We start from the raw sequence: 9489 nt of genomic DNA, 5'->3' as shown, positions 1-9489 counted from the left end.
CGGGGAGGCGCGGGGCGGCGCGGGGCGGGGCCGCGCCGGACGCGATCGACGGCCCCGCCGACCAATGGCGGCGGCGCGCCCCGGCTAACAAAGAAATTCCTGGGCCAATGGAGGTGGTGGGCGGGACCGAGGCCGGTCGGCGCAAGGTATCGTGTGCGGGCGGAGGAGGTGGGGCGCGCGCTGGGCGTTCAGGTTTGGTGGACTGGCGCCGCGGCTCGCCCGCCTGACAGCTGCGGGGCCCGGGCGGGGCCCACCTCGGCGGGCCCTCGGCGGGCCCTTCGCTTCCAGGCTCGCCCTCCAGCGCCCGCTCGGCACACCCCGGGCCCGGCTCGCGGCGGATTCGGTTAGCACCGACTGCGTGCCAGGCCCTGTCGTAGGAGCCGCGGTTGGCGTTCTCGCTACGGGCTAGACTCTGCTCGGAGTGCTCCATATGCATTAGCTCATTGAAGTTTCACGGCCTCTCCAGTATCGTCCCCGTTTTACATAAGAGGAGACTAAGGCGCAGGGAAGTGAGGTAATAGGAGGGAGTGCTTCGTGGGATGACTAAGAGACGATGTCAGCAGCCTTGAAGAGCTGTCAGTTCTATTATGGGAGATCAGCGAAGGCTGACTCTCAGCCAGGTACTGAGCAAGGCATTCTTTCCCCCATTATGTGCTGGAGGAAACGAAGGCTCAGACACCTCGAGTGATTTGTGCAGGGTCCCTTTGCTAGGAATGGGCTGAGCTGTCACTCCAGTGCTCCGTCGTCCAATTTCCTGGCCAAAGACAAGCTGGAGAAGGCCGTCAAAGGCGCAAGCAGCGCAGAGGGGGAAATGCCTTCTTTAGGAAAATGAGGGCAGCTTTACGGAGGAGGGGAAATGTAAGCGCACTGTGGGAGGTAGAGTGAGGCTGGAGGTGGAGTAGCGGGAGAAGAAGCGAGAGGGATTCCAAGAGGGCCTGATCCCAGATCACCAGGCCTTGGATTCCAAGCCCAGGTGTGTAAATGTCATCTGGCTGGCAGTCGGGAGTCATGGAGAGTTTTTAAACAGGAGTGAGCTAACTCTGCCTTCTCAGGGGGAGGTGACATTGAAGCATGTGGTAGCAGCAGCGACAGCAGCTGTTGCTTAGGGAATAAGGAGGTTTTAGGAGGAGTAGCAAATGTTCCCAGAGCTGTGTACTTTTCCACTGATCATCTGGTGAACATCCCAGGGAGATGGATTTCAGCTTGGTGTAAGAAAATGGTTTCCTCCACAGGGAGCTGTAGGAGGCAGATCAAAGTCCTCCAGCAGCCTAAGGGGAAGCCCAGCTCCACCCTCAGAAGCTCTGTGGCCTTGGGCATGTCCCTTAACCTGCCTGGTGCCTCAGTGACCTCATCTACAAAATTGACATGATTGAATGATTGTTGTGAGCATTAAATGATATAATGCTTGTAAAATATTTAGCATAATGTGGCAACATGTTAGTGAATCTAGCAAAGGGTGTTTGTTGTACTATTCTTGCAACTTTTCTGTTGCCTTAAATTTTTGCAAAATAAAAGGTAAGGGTTGGGGGAGGGCTGGCAATTCTTGCCTGAACAGAATACTCAGAAACTGATGCCAGTGGTGGCCTCTAGGGAGAGGCTGGGTGGTTGAGAGGAGACCTACTTTGAATTTCCATTGTACCCCTTTTTGCTCCTTTTTGATTTGGTATGGTGCACATGCACTACTTGTTTTAAAATAAAATTTTTTTGAAGTCCTACACATCCCTCAAGGCCACCTCCCTTAAGAAAATGCTTGTCATGTTCTGCTCAGGTCAGTAGACCCAGCAGCACCTGCCCTGGATGGGTGGGGCCCAGGTCCACAGCTTGGGTGTAAATAAGAGTCTGATTCAGCCCTTCAGAGGCTGCCAGCGCAGCAGGAGCTCACACTCAAGCCAGTGGAGACAGACAGAAACAGGAGGCAAACAGCTAGTTCCATTTGGGGTGTGGGGGGGCCCAGATTAGCAGCATGCAGCCCTGTGGGCAGCTTCAGGGAAGGCTCCGAGAGAAGGCAGTGGCTAGATGACCAGCCAGAGAACGTGGAGAGAAGGGCGCTTCACACAGGAGCACAAGAGTAGAGTCTCAGGCCTTGAAACCAGAGGATGTGTCAGTGAACAGAAGCGCTTCGCTATTACTGGGTAGTGCAGAGAGGCGGGAGGAACGAGCCATGCAAGGGATTGGGAAGATACGGGTGCAAGCTCAACCTCTTCAGGGAGACAGGTGTGGTTGTTGTTAATATTATTTCATCTCCATTTTACAGAAGACACACACGAGGCTCAGGACATAGCAGAAACTTGCCTATGGTCACAATTATGGACCCCGTAAGTGAAGATTCGACCCACAGAGGCCAGCACCAGAGCTGCCTGGGAAATGGGGACTCATCAATTTTGAGGTTTTTAGATCAAGCACATACATAGGGGCTATTGATGCGGAAAATGAATCCGACGCAGAAGATTGGAAACGTGATCAATCAGGAAACTATTATGAAAGTCCACAGAGCAGAGAAGGTAGCAGGGTCGGTGGGAGATGAGGAGAGTGAATTGGAACATGTTTAGGTGGTGGAATAGGTGGGTTTAACCATTTATTGTGCTGCTCTCCAAAGCCCTGAAGGCAGGCCTGGGTCTTGGTTGCTACCCTATCTCCCATACCTGGCTCAGTGCCCAGCATAGAGTAGATGCTCAAGAACACTTGACAAGTGAATGGGCGAAAACAGAACCTTCCACGCTGTATTGTGGTGTACCCTTCACCAGATCACAAAACCCATGCAGACAGGTCTCATAGCTTTGGGCTCCCTTTCCAAGAGCCTAGAACAGCACTTTGCATGACGTTCAGTCCTCCATGTAAACACTCGTTGGACTGTACACTTAAGATTTGTTCATCGTTACTGTGTACATCTCAATGTACAATGTACATCTCAAATAGACATAGAAATAAGCAAGCAAGCAAGAAAAGGCCTATCGAGCGGGCCTATCAGGTACAGGTAAGTCTTGCTCTATGGCCCTGGCTGCCACCCTGGGAAGCCTTCCCTGTGTCCTGTGAAGGAGCAAAGTTTACACACACCCAGCAGCAACCACTATTTTCATCTCCTCACTATGGATTAGTCTTGTCTGCCCTTGAACTTCATATAGGTGGAATCAGCACTCTGTGTCTGGTTCTTCTCACTCAGTGGCAGGCCTGTGAAATCCAGCCATCCACACCGACACTGCGCATATCAGTACTTCATTCTGTTTCACTGCTGCCCGTGGTCCCTTGCGTGGATGTACTGCAACTTGTCTATCCACGTTCCCATGGGTGGCCATTATGAATAAAGCCGGCACAAACATCTGCGTGTGTGTCGTCTGGTGGATGCAAGCACTTATTTCTATTGGGAATACCCAAGAGGGGCATTGCTGAGTTTTTGGTAAGTGAATGTTTAACTTGATAGGAAACCGCCAAACACTTCCCCACACCTGAGGGCTGGGCTCTCCTGTCACCCTTTATCTGCTAATGACTGCTAATAGGGTTCTTCTGGAGGAATGTGTTAATGCTACAGATTACCAGGTCCCTCCCATGGACTCGGTCTATCTGTTGGAGTGCAGGAATCTGTTTTTTAAATAGGTGTGCTAGGCAAACTTTGAAAACAATGGATGGAGCCATGGTTCTCAAATCCTGGGGGATTTCAAAACTTCCTACTCCAGGTCCCCATTCACAGATATTCTGATTTAATCAGGGTCTGTAAAAGCTCCTCAGGGAATTCTAATATCTACACTGGGGTTCAAACCACTGGATAAGAGAGGGTGGAAAGGAAGGGCTTCAAGGTCAGGTATACCTGGGGTAATCTTAGTAATGGTCACATCTCAGGTGGCTATTGCTGCAGAAAACCATCCCCACCCCTACCAAAAGTAGTGGCTTAAGCACCATTTACTGTCTCTTCCAGTTCTGTGGGTGGATTGAGCTCTGCTGAGCAGTTCCACTGGTCTTACCTGTGGGTGGTTCGTGCAAGTGCATCTGGATGGTAGCTGGGGCGAGGTCGTCTGGAGGCTGGACTGAGACTGGGTCAGCTGGGCCCCTTGCCCTCTCCTCGAAGTTTCAGAGCCTCTCCTTTCCCCGTGGCCTCCCCTTCTGTTCCACATGAGGTCTCATACATAGCATCTCAGGGTTTCCCAAGGTGTTCCAAAAGGGAGGAAGCAGAAGCCACCAATCCTCTTAAAGGCGATGGCACTCTACCGCATTCCATTAGTCGGTACAAGGCACGGGCTGTCCCAGACTCCAGGTGGGAGGGATTCCACAGGGGTGTGAATCCCAGGAGACAAGGGTCACTGGGGCCATCTCCCATAAATAGTAGCCACTTCATAGGATTATGATGAGGACTAAAGAGGTTAGAATATGTGACATGTTTAGGACAGTCGCAGAAACATAGTGCTGAGCAACTGTCACCGTTTATTATTATACCTATGACCCCTATGCCAGGGGCTGGTGAACTTTTCTGTAAAGGGCCAGATAGTAAATATTCTAGACTTTTCAAGCCATGTGGTCTCTGTGACAGCTACTTAGTTCTGCCATTGTCACCTGGAAGCATTCATAGATAATACATAAATGAATGAGTATGGCTAAGTTCCAATAAAATGTAATTTACAATAACAAGTGGCAGCCAGGTTAGGCCATCTCTCTTACATTCCCTCTTTTCCTGTTTCCTGGGCCTCCCCTCCTGGCCTGTCTCTCTGAAAGGTCAGTCTCCCTGTTCTGGTCCAGCTCCTGTCAGCCACCATGTCAGCACTAAGGGTTTATGGTCATTGAGCACTGACAGTGCTGGGCTCTGTGCCAGGGGCTGGCATCCCTCATGTATGAGCTCACTAACTCCATTTGAAGTCAGCTCTGGCAGTGCCATGTGGTGCCCAATGCAGGTCCTTAATACTCTGCCCCCATCCTCCATCAGTCCCCGCAAAGCCACCCCAAATGAACATGTACTTTAATTAAAAGGTACAAATGCGGCTTTGAGAAAAACCTCCTAGACCCTCCCCAATTGCCACACAAAGATTGGTATTACCCCCAGTTTACAGATGAAGAAACTGAGGGACAGAGAGGGCAAGTACTTATTCAAGGTCATACAAATAGTAAATGGTAAGACTGGGATTTAGACGTGAGCAGCATCTTCATGAGCACTGCTCTACACAACCTCCAGCCGAGGGAGCCACACACCTGTCCTGATCAGAGTGTGGGGGGTGGGCCCCACCTTCCCTGAGGCTCAGTTTGCTGGCCCCGGAGAGGAGACTAAAAGATATCTGAGACCCCTTCCAGCTGAGACTCCATGATCCTTTTCTATAGCCGGCACCAAATGACAGTAGTCTTCAGCTATGTACCAGGAGAGAATGTCATGCATTGGACATAGACAAAGGGCAAGTTAGCCATTCTATTAAAATTTTAAGTATGTGACCCCTTTGACCTAGCAATTCTACTTCTAAAAAGATAGGTTGTAAAATTGTTCACACAGGTACACAGAGATATATCATGTACAAGGATGTTCACTGCATCATTGTTCTTAATAGCAGAAAATGGGAGACACTCGAGTTGTCCACCATTAGGGGATCAGATTAATTAATTATGGTTCTTTGATACAGGGGAGTACCATGAAGCTGTTAGAGACTGAGACAGTGTTGAACTGGCCAACTGTCTGCAAAGTACTGTGAAGTTAAAGGGCCAGTGGAAAAATGGTGTGTACCGTGGAAGCTCATTCCTGTTTTAAGAATACACGTATCTGTGACATACACAGCCAGTGTTTGCATGGAGAGGTCGGGCGCCTGCATAGAATGGTCCACTGTAGTTAACTCCAGGAGGTAAAAGAACAGGGACTTGCACCTCAGCTCCAGATTTAAATCATGTTTAAAACTTTTTTAACATGCTTTTGTTTTCTTACTGATATAGAGAAAATCATATAATGAAGTTCAATTTCATCCATAAATATTTCAGTGTGTGTCTGTAAAAGATAAGAATTATTTTCAGAGTAGCCAAAAATACCATTAACACACCTAAAGCAACAATAAATCTTTAATATCATTAAATATCCAGTAAGTGGTTTCTAGTTATCTCATAAAACCATGAATTACTTTTGTAATAAGGAAAAAAAAAGATTGAAAAAGAATAAAAGGTCAATCTTATGAGTACATTAGTACAACTTTCCTGGAGCTTTGTTCAGTGATACTTATCAAAAGCCTTAACAATGTATTTATCTTTTGTCCTAGCAATACCAACCCATGAATTTATTCTAAGAAAAAAATTAAAGAGGTACAAAAACATTGTTCACCAGAGTATGAAGTGTCTGTAGAAATTGCTTGAAAAATGTTTGTCAAATTTGAAGTTGACCTATGGTTGCAGCTTTGTTTGTAAAAGGAAAAACGGAAAGTAACAGAAGTGCATGACTTTAGGGTACAGGCAAAATAAATAAGGGCAGATCCACAAAATGGAGTATTGTTCTGTCATTTAAAATCAGGTTCTAATAACTACCCGCTCCAAGAGGTAGAGCTTAGTTCTCATGCCCTCTTGAGTGTGGAGCAGACTTTGTGATTTTTGTCTGAAGAATGGAATATGGAAAGGGAAAAGAGCACGTTTCAACGGAGAAACCCAGCAGACACTCCCTGAACGTCGCCGGTGGCAGGTCCTGTGGCCATCAGGGACCCCCCAGGTAAGATGTATCACCAGGTAAGATGACAAGGGCACCTCATCTCTGTGGTTCTTTCCCCAGAAACTGGTAACCCCAGTCTTATTACAGGAAAAACATTAGACAAACCTAGACGAGGGGCATTCTACAAAATACCTGAGCAGTAACTCTTCCAAACTGTCAAGGTTCTGAGAAACAAGGAAAGGCTCAGAAACTGCCAGGGACCAGAGGAGCCTAAGGAGATGATGTAGCCTAAATGCCACGCGGGATCCCAGATGGAACCTTGGAACAGAATAAGGGCATTAGTGGAAAAACTGGCAAAATCCTGATAAAGTCTGTGGTTTAGTTAATAATATTTTACTAATGTCAATTTTTCAGTGTTGACAAATGTACCAGGGTTATGTAAGACATTAACTGGGGAAGATGGGTGAAGACTGGACAGGAACTTTTTGTGCTCTCTTTGTGACTTTGCTGTAAATCTAAAATCACTCAAAACTAAAAAAGTTTATTTTAAAAAACCAGGATGTAGATATTTATTAACATAGAAATGGATTCATGATATGTTAAAGGGAGATGTCTGTATGGTCTCACACAGCTTTTTCTGAATGAGGCCATTTTTGTGAAAACATTAACAAGGTGTGTGCATGCAGGACTAGGTGCATATGTGCATATACACACATATGTAGGGGAACAAGAGTCTGGAAGCGTGGACGTCCAGGGTTGCAGACTCAGAACCCTCCAGGGGCCAGGCAGGGGAGGACCACAGCGACGTTGGTGAGCTGGGGTGTATGTGCTACGAAAACGGGCGACAGCTCCACAGCCCAGCCAGCTGCTGTCCTGCAGGATTCAGGCCCATTCCTGACATATCTTTTCATTTTCCAAAAAGAGACAGGAATTCCAGGTTGTTCCACAAATTTTTAGTGCCCACTCAGCTGTGCAGAGAGGGCCTTCGGTGTCACACGGCCAAGGAGAAGAAGGCTGGGACCTCAAGAGGCAGGCGACACAGGCTGCCGCTGAGCTGTCTCTGCCTTGGCTCCACCATCTGCACCACGCGGAAAGGACAGCCAGCTGGCAAGGGCGAGGAGAGGCTGCTGCTCTTCCGGCCTGCGCGCCTGCATGCGGCCAGCCTGGGGGCTGGAGGTTTGCTCAGAGTCCACACGCCTGGGGGCTTACACTTCTGGTTCTGTAGATCACCACAGGGCTGCGACTGTGTGTGTGTGTGTGTGTGTGTGTGTGTGTGTGTGTGTGTGTGTGTCTGTGTCTAAGAGCCATGGATATAGCATCTCCTTATGCGTCAGTGTCTGTGCATGTCCAGGTGGGGGTCTGGCTGTCCCTGAGGGTGTCTCCAGAAATGACCATGTTATGTGTCTACATGCATGTTGGCCTGTTTACACAGGGTTCTATGCCTGCATCTCTAACTGTGTGCATGTGCGTGTGAGTTGTACGGATGTATCCCTCTTCATGTATCTGTTACATGATGTGTGAGACGATGGTACACATTTATGTGTGTTTGTGGGTGACTGCACTGATGGCCCCAATGTGTACATATCTGGGCTTCTATGTGATTGTCTGTGTGTGTACATTGCATGTGTATGTCTGTTCTGTCCGGTTGAGCTATGTTTGTTTGCCTGCCTGTTGTATCTATGGGTATCTGTGCCCATGCCTCTGTGTGATTGCATGTCAGCCTCTATGGCCGTATGTTATGTCTGGCGGGGTGTATGTGTGTGTGAGTTGGATGCTGGGGGCAGTCAGGGTTTGAGTCTCTTACAGTCAGTACCAGCTCCTCAATCCCTTGTGCCTCGTTCCTGCAAGTCCCCACAAGAAGCATGTAGGGCCCAAGCACCCCCTGCCACATCCAGAATCCCAATCGCAGGCATGAGAAGGGTGAGGGTGGGCCAGCTGCAGGGTCCAGGTTCAGAGGACCCCAGAGTTGACTCCTGTCATACACACATTGCAGCTGCTGCCCTGCCTTGGCCTGGCTCCTGGGGGACCCTTGCCCTTGGCCAGCTGGAGAGTTGTTGATTTGGGACACAGCCCCACAGCCCTCTGCCCCCTCATCACATCCCACAAATACTTCCTGAATGCCATTTGTTTATAGGAGATGAGCACAGACCAACCTGCTTTGATCCCTCCCTAAACACAGGCTCTGGATACAGGGAGCATGTCTATCCACCCTTTGTATGAGGTGGCTAAGGAGGCTGGGGGCTGGCACCGAGAAAGGCAAGGGAGCAGCTTGGGCAGAGTAAGGAAGCAGGAAGCGGGGAAGCCTTAGGGCCAAGGGGCCCTTAGACACTTTCTGATCTACTGCCTTGTTTTACAAATGAGTACACCTGGCAAGATCCTGGCTTGAAGCCGCACAGCAAGTCACCAGCAGAACCAGGATTCCTTTCAAAGAGCTCCAGAGTTCATGATCCACAGAGATCATTCATTCATTCATTCATTCAGCAATTATGTATTAAGTACCTATCATATGCCAGGCCCAGTTGTAGACCCCAGGATACAGCAGCAGACCAGACAGACGCAGTCCTCACCTAATGGAGCTTAGAGTCTAGTCAGAGAGACAGACAATAAGCAAAGAAATAAGATCCTGTCAAACCGTGCTAAGGGCTAGGAAATAAATTGACACCACTCATTGCATTGGAATAGCTCTGTCCAACACAGTGGCCACCAGCCCCATGTGGCTATTTAAGTCTCAAGTGATTAAAACTCGAGAAAATCAACAGTTCAGTTCTTCCTGGCAGAAGCCACATTTTGGGGACTCGGTAGCTGCCTTGGGCTAGTGGCCACTGCGCTGGACGCGCAGGGAGAGCATCTCCATCACAGAAGGCTGGGCTGGGCAGCGCTGGTCTGGAGAGTGGATA

Source organism: Propithecus coquereli, unplaced genomic scaffold (assembly GCF_000956105.1).
Source record: "Propithecus coquereli isolate 6110/MARCELLA unplaced genomic scaffold, Pcoq_1.0 Scaffold355, whole genome shotgun sequence".
Taxonomy (NCBI): domain Eukaryota; kingdom Metazoa; phylum Chordata; class Mammalia; order Primates; family Indriidae; genus Propithecus; species Propithecus coquereli.
The sequence above is the reverse complement of the archived record's forward strand: the minus strand, read 5'-3'. Positions refer to the sequence as shown.